The sequence below is a fragment of the Haliotis asinina genome, chromosome 14 (assembly GCF_037392515.1).
Source record: "Haliotis asinina isolate JCU_RB_2024 chromosome 14, JCU_Hal_asi_v2, whole genome shotgun sequence".
Classification (NCBI taxonomy): Eukaryota; Metazoa; Mollusca; class Gastropoda; order Lepetellida; family Haliotidae; genus Haliotis; species Haliotis asinina.
Window position 1 is genome coordinate 17,966,914 of NC_090293.1, and position 11,933 is coordinate 17,978,846.

General features: G+C 40.3%; 1 protein-coding gene across 1 annotated transcript in view; it reads right to left on the minus strand.

Moving 5' to 3' along the window:
- The window catches only part of LOC137260980 (MOB kinase activator 3B-like), a 357,679-nt gene that overhangs the window by 210,257 nt on the left and 135,489 nt on the right, over positions 1-11,933 (minus strand). The gene's annotated exons all lie outside the window — the stretch shown is intronic.

Genomic DNA, 11,933 nt, shown 5'->3' on the forward strand with positions numbered 1-11,933 from the left:
TTTAGGAATGTATGCCCTCGTGATAATGCCACCCCAAAGAAAACGGATAAAACACATACTATATTTATGGACGTCGTGTAGCTGATATTGTAGGCATCCCTCATGGGAGTTTGGAACGAAGTAAGCATGACGTAGGTCTCGGCGGGGAAGGGATCTGGGGGTTCTGAAGTCTAATCAGAGACGTTCTAGGTTCATGATCTCTTGTCAGAATTTACGTCGTTTTGAAAAAGATCCAGCTGATTTTGTTCAACTATTTGTAACCCGAAGCTCAAAACGGGGCAAATATAAAAATATTTTAAAAAATATTCACATGGTTTGTGAAGGCATGTAGTTTTGCACTGAACAAAAACATTTCTGGTTCAGATTTACGATATTTCTTTACACCGATAATGAACGTCGTGATGGGGTTTAATGCTGATAAGAAGGATCCATGCCTACCTTGCGCGTTGCGGCAATGATCTGCTCTTGGAAATCAAGCCTTTAGTTCTAGATTTAGAATTGTTATCTGCAACTTTTGCTTCTTAAATCATTACTTTGATTACAAATATCTTTACGTTGGCTTATTTGTTTGCCCAGGAAAAGAAAACCAAGATTATCTGTTCCGGCGTTCTGCAATTGAGCGAACTTCCCGGCGCTTTGAGTAACGATTGAGAGGATATTCACATCTCCACAACGATAACCGTCCTTCTGTCACCAGTCGTTTATATCATAGGAAAGAATATGACTCCTGAAATATATTTATCTCATTAAAAATATATATCCCAAAGGAAAAATAATATATAGCAGGTCTGGACAATCCTTAATTTCTTGTCTTGCCAATCATTCTCGAAGCGCTGCAGTGTCATACAACCATTGCTTCACCATATAATTCACTATAGTACTGATGATACAAACAATCCAATAGAAGAATACCATCGACTGTCCACTCCATTAATGAAAGGTAAATAATTCCTTCTAGTTTTGGTCATGAGGATTGAAAATCTGCACACTGGCCAGTGACCTGTGTATTAAAAACACTGGTACTCTTAAGAATGAAGATTTCTACGGATATCAACTTACCATTGGCTTCCATCACTGTTATCATAACTGTCGGCTTCCTATCAGTGCTTGTTTATACTGGCTTCCAGCTTTCGTTAATTCATTCCACTTGTTACTTTGTTATTGTTTTACCTGTACATATAAATATTAACTCTGTACCCTATTCTCAATCACCTGATGAAGGATTAAGCATTAACTCCGAAACGTTGTGTTCTCATAATAAGAAGTTTATATCCATAGAAATCTTCATTCTTATGTATTTCACTTCTAAATGCCCTTCAAAGACTGGTACTCTTTCATTACATATATTATCAATCATTACATTTTAGTGAGTGATAGTGCATTGCTTTGTGTTTCCTATTAATTAGTGCGGAGGCGGATGTCCCCGATAGTAGTTTCTCGTTAGTTGGACAAGATGAAGCTTATTGTCCAAACGTGGCTTCTTGTGACGTGTTAGAGTATATGGATTGTCTGCAGAAAACCCCACGTCTTGACTGGGACTGTGGGACAAATGTTCTTAGGTGTACATGCTGCGTTTTTCGTAGACTAAGGCACAGTCTCTGAATAAATATAATTTTGATGGTAACAAATTAAACTTTATAAATTGAAAAGGAGACCAGATTCAAAACCTGAAACTGAGGAAATCTAGACTTGCTTCATTTAGGGTATTAGCACTGCAGAGAGGGGAAAATAATGTGGTTGAGGGACAGGGAGCCAGACGATGTTTTCCGTGACAGTGGATCTTCCTCCATATTTTAAAAAATATCCCAGCCACATCTTGCCAAACACAACACAAAACATCCAGGAATGCAATGGCGATCTGACAGAACAGGATCACAATCATTGACCTAAAACCTGATGATTGAGTCGATACTTAGTTGTTGTGGTCTGTACGTGCTGATGAGCTGGTAGTCGTGCAAACCTTAGATGGGTCTTACCTCATTAGTCAGTTGATGTTTCTGTTGATCTTATAAATCAAACAGCGTTAGCCGAGCAGACGATCAACAACTTTGATGGACGTTCGCAATGCTTATTTGTCGCCGCCTTTTGCAATTAGGTAACCAACTCTGATCTATGTTAAGCAAGAAAAATAAGCCTATGATTGGACTAATTTTCAAAACTGTTTGAATGTAGCGTCGACTGACGTTGTGGGCGGCAGAATATCTGGCAAACATCATCAACATTCCTGTCGCGCGACAGTGATTAATATTATTCCGGCAGAGCGCTAAAAATAGGCTCCCAATCAAATACTCGAGCGAAAAACATTTTGTGGTAATTAAGTGAAACGCAGAAAGGATGCATTGACGTCACTTCCGATACAAAAATCTGTGGTGTCGAATACATCCGGGTTATTTCCCAGATGGAGAGATAATATAATGCACTGAATAAATGAGTGGCGAAATATTACATGGGATTGTGATTCATCTTGGGGTATAAAACTATGGAGGAATGGATGGGCAAGAAAATTATTACAGAAATCATATAAGTGGGATTATCCTTTTCTTAGACAGATAACAGATGAAATGTACCTATGATCTGAAGATAGTAATTATATTAAAATGTTGTTGCTCCAACATTAACTAATCAGTTTTGGAAGGATGTGTTACTTGCTTGGACTTGGTTCATATCTAAGCAAAAAGATACTATTACAAGTGAATTTGAAATCCAGCCACAGTCTATCTGGTGTAATGATGACATATTGATAGATAACAAACCTATAAATATTGGTATAGCAAAGGAGTTGTATTTGTATCTGACATGCTGACAGCAAAAGGGAAATTGCTGTCCCTTGATGACTTTATGGATCTATACAAATTCCAAACTAATTTCCTGACCTATGATGGGGTCAAGCAAGCAATTACAACTTACATGTTAAAGGCAAATATTTCATATTTCACCACCCTGAGCACTAAACCGACCCACCCTTTTAATTTGTCTAAACTAAAATTCAGTGGAAAAGGTAACATATATTTCTATGAAACACTCCTGTGCTCTAAATTCAAAACAGAATACTATAATGAAAACTGGGACAGCTTGAATCTAAACCTTATACCAAAAGGACTGGGAAATATTTAATATTATCCCATGGAAATGCACTTATAGCACTGATCTAAGATGGTTACAATACAGAATTATTCACAATATTCTACCTACAAAACAGCTTTTGTTTTAAGATCAAGTATATAGACTCTCCCATTTATAGTTTTTGTAACTATAAATCAATTACCCATCTCTTTTGGGACTGTGACATTGTTCAAAATATCTGGAAAAACCTCCAATCATGGCTCTTAACTGACTTGAATATTCCGTTGTATTTCACAAAACAGAATGTCTTGCTTGGGATCCAAGGGACATATAATAATCCAATAAATGCCATGATACTTGTTGTGCAACAAGTTATCCTAAGACACAGTAGAAATTCAACTGTACCCTTTATCAGTCATGTGAAAAGGGAGATAATTACGTATTATGACATTACAAAATATGTTTATTCCTCTTCTTGTGGTGTCTTTTCTTTTTGGTTATCTCTACATGCACTTTTCCAGCACTATAAGGAGAGCGATGGATAATCTCGTCTATGTTATCTATGTTACTATGTTACCTATGTTATCTCTGTCTAACATCAATCCATCCATCCATCCATCCACCCATCTACACACACACACACACACACACACACACACACACACACACACACACACACACACACACACACACGGAAGTTATGGTGCTATTTAATCGACGTCCAGCGGCCTCTTCCTGTAGAAATACTACTGATTGTCTTATATACCATGTACCACTTTTTGACCGCACGTACCCTACCTGTAGATGGGTGAAAGAAGTGTAAATAATAATAATAAAAAAAAAACAGAAAAAAAAAAACTATAGAGAGGCAACAAAACCTGAAGGTGGAAACGTGAGAAACTTTCGTGTTTTTTTTTAATCTAGACTTTGGATTCCCGCGGATATATAGTATATATAATATACAACTGATAATAGTTGCTTCAGTGTGGGCATTCGACTGGCCCTGACGTCAAAGTTTTGAAGGGTTTGATGCACCAATGTGGCATAATATTCACCGGTCTGATCTTGTGTTTTTTGCGGGTCATTAACAAACAAAACACACTGTTTCGTCACAGACTAATACATAAAAGATAACCGGGGATGGGAGAGGTAGCGTCGACAGGGTGTAGGTCATGGTCACGGTACAGGCGACCTTACCATGCTTGGCGCTTTGGGATAAAACAGGGGTTTGACTCATTAATAGAGTGGCATGGTATCTTAGTGTGACGGGCTGTATAAGCCGACGCAGATAAGAATGCACGTCGTTACATGATGCACATGCATTATCGTTCAATGCAACGTTGAGTGGTAATTTTAACAGCGGTGCTAAAATACGTGCTTTACTAATTCATTATGAGCTTTTAATATTCTTTCCGATTCCACCTTTTCGTTTCTGATTTGAGACAAAATAAGTCGGTTTTAAGCAGACAAACTTATTTCTCTGTGTATCCAAACATGATTTCCTCTCTGCATACTGTAACCAGAGTTACACGTCAGGATAACTTGAATAAATGTCAGCTATTTTGGCTCACTTTGAACACCTTGATAAAAGCCACCTGGCAGAGTCATTGAACGTAACACAGGTGCGAAATACCAGTTTCCCCCAAGAGTTTCTGCTTATTAGTGTACTAGTGTACAGTACACAACCCTGTCCACGTAAAAGAACCCACGAATCCGTTGGTATATGACCAGATGGTGGCTACATGAATACGTGCAAACACCCAGTTGCGGGTACAGCAATGTGCAGTAACCATGGACAAAGTACTGTGACTATGTGTCCCAGTCCACCCAGCTGTGAATGGGTACCTTGTAAGGATGAGAAAGCCACATGAACTCGGTGCGACTGGTAGGCTGCATGAGTTGTATGATCCCCAGGGAGCTGAGACTGAAAATACTATATCCCGTTGTGATGGACATCCAATCATAGAGGGAAAAACAAAGCGCAGTTGAGCAATTGAACTAACTGGATATCGGCGCTATACAAATATCTAGTAGTATGAATATCTAGTAGTACTACATGCAAATAAAGCGACGGCCAACACCTTAGTGTTTGTAGTTAGTGTGACCTGTTCGTGTTTCAGTATACTGAGTACAGTCACTTGTGAGGGAGAGAGAAAGAGAGAGAGAATAAATGAATGAATGAGTTTGGTTTTCATCGCGTTCAGCAATATTCCAACTATCTGGCTGCGATCTGTAAATAATCCAGTCTGGATCAGACAATCCAGTGATCAACATGCCTAGCAATTGGGAGACCCGTGAATGTCCGGGAATGACTTGGTCTTCAGTAGCTCATGCTTGTCGTCGTAAGAGGCGAACAATGGGATCCTTCCTCTCTATCTCTCTCTTTCTCTCTCTCTCATCTCTCTCTCCCTGTCTCCCTCTCTCTCTCCCCCTCTCTCTCTCATCCTCTCTCTCTCTCTCTCTCTCTCTCTCTGACTTGGTTGACACATGGCATCGTATCCCAAACAGCTGATTCTCAATGCAGTACAATTTTTTTATCCTAATCGGTTGTATTGTTTTTATCCTAATCGTCTGTATTATAATCAGGACACCCTCATAATGTACTCAATCATAAGACTTCCTCTATCGTTGGAATGTACGAAGGAGTAGAAGAAACTGCCCTATCAATCTATGTGATCTACCCCTATGTCTTCAGCTGTACGTCGTGCGTGTATTACACGGCATATACCCCCAGATTCACACGTCCACATACCTGGTATATGTGTCAGCTATGCTTGGCTCACTTTGAACACCTTGATGAAAGCCACCTGGCAGAGTCATTGATTGTAACACAGGTTCAAAATACCTGGCTGTTTTCCCCACTGGTATCTGCCTATTACATAAATTATGGGTGTCCATTTTTGTGGCAGCGCGTGGCCAACCTATGATACAATACAATGAGTATAGTCACTTGAGTTCAGAGGATTGAAGGACGGGTGTGGACATTAAGTGAGTACAGGTGCTTGTTTCAGATACATTGTGGTAGACTGTTACATGTTTTAGAACCTCTGAGATGTTTTCATTCCTTCGTACCGCCCACAACAGCAGTAAATAGATTCTGATATGAGTCATACGGCCCGAGCATCACCGCAACAGAGAGAGGAATATAGGTTTTGTGAAGCTGAAACCAGAATCCAGTTTAATATGACCAGCATAGAAAATGTCCGTTTTCAATGTTTGACGCTAAGCTTCTCTATCACAGACCCAGTTGTCTCAGTATCTCCCATAATCGCCACCAAATCAATAGTTTTCACACTGGTACCCCATTACGTGTCTTTTCAAACACAGCAGATCGCGGATTAGATACAGCATGCGAAGTGGTGGGGTAGCCTAGTGGTTAAAGCGGTGGTTCGTCACGCCGAAGACCCGGGTTTGATTGCCCACATGGGTACAATGTGTGAAGCCCATTTCTGGTGTACACTTTCACAATATTGCTGGAATATTATTAAAAGCGGCGTAAAACTAAATTCACTCACTCATTCACTACAGACATGCTACAGTGCTAATTGAGTACTGGCAAGGATAATATGATGATCTTATGCATATATACACTGGTGAAACCAGTGACCATGGGTTTTGATCTGATAAAGTTTAAAAAAAATGTTTTTATCATGCTTAAACAACAACTGCACTGATTCTTGTACTAGTCGCTGCGGTGGTGGTGAAGCCCAGTGGTTCGCTCGTCATGGGGTTGAATCCTTAGTATAATGTTTTTGAGCGAATCCCCACATGGGTACAGTATGTGAAGACCAGTTATGGTGTGGTATTGCTGGAATTTTGCAGAAAGGGATGTAAAACCGATCTCTTTCACTCTTGTACTAGTGCAGACTGGTGCCGACTTTACAGTTCAAGACGTCGGAAATACCACGGATTTCTCACTAAGACACCGTAATCTGGCTCTGAGCTGACCTGTGTCTTATTCCCTGGTTGCTGAGTTAGGCAAGAGAACAACAAGTACCGTATCTTAATAAAAATGCGGCAGCGAGATCGGCTTGTATGGAGTTCTGCCTCGAACCCACGGATGTGTGGATGTCGACGTATCAGGTGTGTTGAGTGGAAGGTAACAGGAGATAGACACATATTTACTTGTTTTGGCATATCTGTTGGCACATACTGACGACTTCCATCGTAATCAATCTTAGTTGTTTTATACAAGGCCCATAGACCGTACAAAACAGATCATAAAAACCGGCACATTGTCTCTGCTCTCACAATCCCTGAACCAAATTATAGTCCCTAAATGAAGCAAGTCTAAATTCAGTTTACATGAAATTATTTGTTTCTGTGTAAATCTTATACATTCAGAGACGTAGCGTTAGTCAAACAATCAAACTGCCGGTATGAGCTCTTCAAGTAGGCACTCTTTCCATTAGACCAGTCCGGATGTAAAGGGACATAACTCAGAGCAACGAACAGATCAGTTGTCTGCCCTTGGAGATCGCTATTAAAAACCGCAAGCTGCTCTTGTATGGTGAGTGAATATGGTTTTGCGTCTTCGGCAATATTCAAGCATATCAAGATGGGGAATGGAATAGGTTTCCTTGCTTCTACCAGGCTGGGGAATCGAACCCGGCGTGACGAATGATTGAACACTTTAACCACTCGGCTACCCAGGAGTTATACTTTGCACACCACTAGCTAAGCCCTATATTATGGGGGGTTATAACACCACTTTTCTCAAGCCAGTTTTCCTCTAGGCTGTGTTCTTTTATGCCATGCCACTCAAAACAAACATTTAATCATGATTCATATGAGCACTTACATTTTCATCATAACCACAAGAAGTCATAAAACAAACGCTACCATCAGTTCTTTGAAAATTTATCCGAAACGTTTTCATAGCACGCATATAAGCATGATAAATTTGATTAAAATCTGCTATTTAAAGCTAGCATGTTTATTTGTCAGGAAAATCAAGATTAACAAGACTCGTCATGATTGCATTATCTACGAGATATTATAAATATTCTCATACGGCATGTTACATTTGGCCTTGGGAATAATTAGAATTTTTGCATACCTTCGCATTCCTGAAATAGCAGATAATGGTAATATATTAACAAATACATAAACCAGTGGAACTAAACATTTTTCTCTGTTTACATGGAGACGCTTCCTTCGGAAATATTTTTAAATAGGTGTAGATAATAATACTCTTCAATGTGCATCGTGATTAATGTAGCATGTGTAACGAATTAACGTATGATGTTTATGTTCTTTGAAAGCTGATTGAGGACTACAATTGTTACTATAACATATTACATATTACTATTGAATGATCATGCAAAAAGGTCCCGTGGCTGTCGTGTAATAAATTCCATGTTTATTTTACTCAGGTGATGCGTTGCGTCTGGGTTGGTATAGTCAGGCGAACTGTAGCGCAAATGTGGTTGCGCAACGTATAGAGAATATGACAAGTCACTTATATGCGAGCGAAGCGACCAAAGGTTAGCTTCGGATTAAAAATATATATTTTTATGTCAAAATAAAATATCGCCAACACTCTCATTTCCTCATTTGGTTGTGCTCTCATATTTCCTGCCCCATGTTTAATAATTACACACGTGAAATATGTTTTATTCAACATTTTAAGCACCACTCGTGGTATTCAGATCGTTCTTCGCTTCCATTACCCCTGCAAGCATCCGGTTGAACGATGTGACGGAACAAGTATAAGCAGAATTTAATAATATATATTGCTTAACTGTATCATGAACCTGTTGGAGTTTCTTTGTCTTATCTGTCGCCGCTATTGTTAGAATTTTCGTAACATTTATTCTACATAAAAACACTTGTGGCGTAATGGGTGAATGAACCAGGGGAGGTAACTGTAAGTATTCCATATGGAATAATACCCTCCTGCTCCTTCACTTCGTTGAACCGGAAGCTGGAAAGGGAATGGAGGCGAGGAACGGTCTGATATACCACGAGCTGAGCTTAAAGTGTTGAATAGAACATATTTGGTTGGAAATGTGAGAGCAAAGCCCAGTGAAGAACTGGGTGTATACCCTTGATGATGGCGATATTTTTTTGTGACATTAAAATATTTTTCGAACCGAAGCGAGGTAAGTACGTTGCCAACCTTTGCTCGCTTCGCTCGCATGTAAGAAAACTGGTCATATTTCTCTATTCTGCGCAATCCATTTGCGCGACAGTTTGCCTGTGCTTGTCAGGCGAGCCAATTCCCCGAACTCGCGGTTTAATAGGAACGTTGAGGCAAAGGGAGGTTGAGTCAGGGCGCATGAGAAATGACTTTACACATTGTAACAATAAGGAGATCGAAACCTGTTCTTGGGAGTGACAGCAGTCACTGCAACATTTGGAAATGAAAAGTAGTAAGATTCTAGTCCCATCCGTTTAGTTTTCAACCCCTCTACGGTCTGTATCAATTTTCGAGGAAGACGGGATAACCTCGCAGTTAATGCGTTCGTTTGTCACGCTAAAGACCCAAGTTCAGTTACCCACATGGGTACAAAGGGGGGGGGGGGGGGGGGGGAGAGAGAGAGAGAGGGTAACTATGACCTATTTTACTGACCACGGACGTACAAACTGCTCATTACCCGATTGCTCATTTTCAATACTGAAATAGCACTAATTGTCGATTAATGTTGAATACAGAGTCTGAAAACCTGTAAATATTCAATTTCGGATCGGACAAACACGTAGTTGTGACTCGGATACAATATTAAACCTGTTTGGCTTGTTGAGTGCAGCCTAGACAACTTTGCTGAACTTATGAATGGACTTGGAAGGATACTGCAGGTACGTGTTTCGTCCCGATGCCATGGCAGTCGTCAAAAGAAATATTGGTTTCAACGCGAGAAATGCCGTGTCATTCTTAGCAAGGCCAAACTACGTATGTACCATGAATTTAATGCCATTAGGCGTGCGCGCGTGTGTGGGGTGGGGCGGGGGTGGGGGTCCAGTGGTTCTGGTATTTTTGTTTTATTTTTGTGACACGTAGGGGAGGAAATCGTGCAAATCTTGCTAATTTGGTTCATAAAATGGTTCGTTGAGAATTCATTACTGCTTCGAACAATCCACCACCATGCATACTCACTACATCATTTAATTCTGTGTTAAATACAAGGTCTAGACATTGTGACAATGTGTTTACGTCAAAAGACACCTCTCGTGTCTTTACATTTAGGCCTTTCGTTCTGTTACTCCTGTAACTCATAGTTAATGGATTCATGGAATCCCGTGTCTGTAGAATGTACACGAAGACAACAAAAACAATGAATTTTCAGCTCGTTTGTATTATAATATTTCACCTATTTTCAGATAGGTTTACCAAAAAGTGCACTAAACTCCACGAATCGCCTCACAATCTTACCGTTATCCACAATCGCGTTCCACCGGCTTCCAAAAGACAGCTACAACATTTTTTCAACGTTTACCAGAAAGATTACAAGCCATGTAGTGTATGTCTGTACCACACCTTTGATCCGGATCCCGTTCAACTCGCCATATTTCTCAACACGATACAAAGTACTGACAGCTGTCGTTTACCTCGCATTAATATCACAGATGCAACATTTCCCTTTGCCTTTGTTTTTGTCTGTTCTGCAGTACCCTGGCCTGCATACATAACCTCAATACTAGACTTGCACAAGTCTCTGAGGCAATAATCATGCTTTAAATCAAAATTGTTAAAAGATGATAATTAACAGACTGGCGTCGTTGGTCTCCTTATCTAGTCCATCCATGGAGTTAGTATTCAGTACAGCCGTGGAGCTACCTTAACACATACCTTAATCAACAGATTATCTCTGAGTCTCAGACCTACTTCATTTCTCCTTCTGACCAGCATTTCTGCGAAGCAAAAGCTATAATGAAAGCCAGTATAAATGTTAATCACGGTTATCTCACCCAGTCCCCTTTTCAATTTAAATGGTGAGTGAGTGAGTTTAGTTTTAGGCAGTTTTCAGCCACGTACTAGCAATATTACGGCGAGGGACGCCAGAGATGAGCTTCACACGTTGTATATCCATTTCGGGAATAGAACCCGGGTCTTAGGCGTGACGAGCGAACGCTTTAACCAACGGGTCAATTTTCTGTCAGAATCTATTATTTGGGGAGACAAGGCTTTAGTCTGCTGACCGATAAACCCAGTAGAGAACTGCATGGACAGTGCAGATCTGGCGTTTTCATCAGATGATACTCGTTTGAAACAAGCCAGTGACTGGCTCGAGAGTGGGCGGAGACTAGCGAGTCTGTTGTTTGCCACATGCTATAATCTGTGTTTTTTATTGTACGCGATGCACTTCGCTTCCTTGGCAGTTTTACCATCACCAATATTCTCATCATAACTGCCAAAAGAGAATGTTGTTAGCGAGTTCGGGAGGAAATAAGTCCCCAGTAACCCTTGTGACGATACAGTTACAAAAAAAGTAACGGTACTGTACTCGGGAAACAACTTGTGTTTGTTGGACAAAAAATATTCAACAGTATTTTAAAAAAAAACCCAACACCAAATGTTTTGGGGGGTTATGCAAGTTTAGGTGCATATGTTTGAAAGAGGGTGAAAGAGACGATTTAAGGGACCGGGGGAGGGGGGAGGGCAGGCTCGCTAACTATGTCAGTTGCGTAGGACGATACTCACTGGATTGTCTGGCCCAGGCTCGATTATTTACATACTGCAGCAAATTGCTGGAAAATTGCTGAGTGCGGCATAAAACTAAATTCACTCAGTTGAAAGCGGGCAAACTCGAACCCTGCACCCTGCACTCCCTTCCGCCAACCTCCACATATTCACAGGACATATTAACTAGCAATATGTCGTAAAAGACAAGCAAACATGAGGTTGATAGTAAGAGCACATGATAATG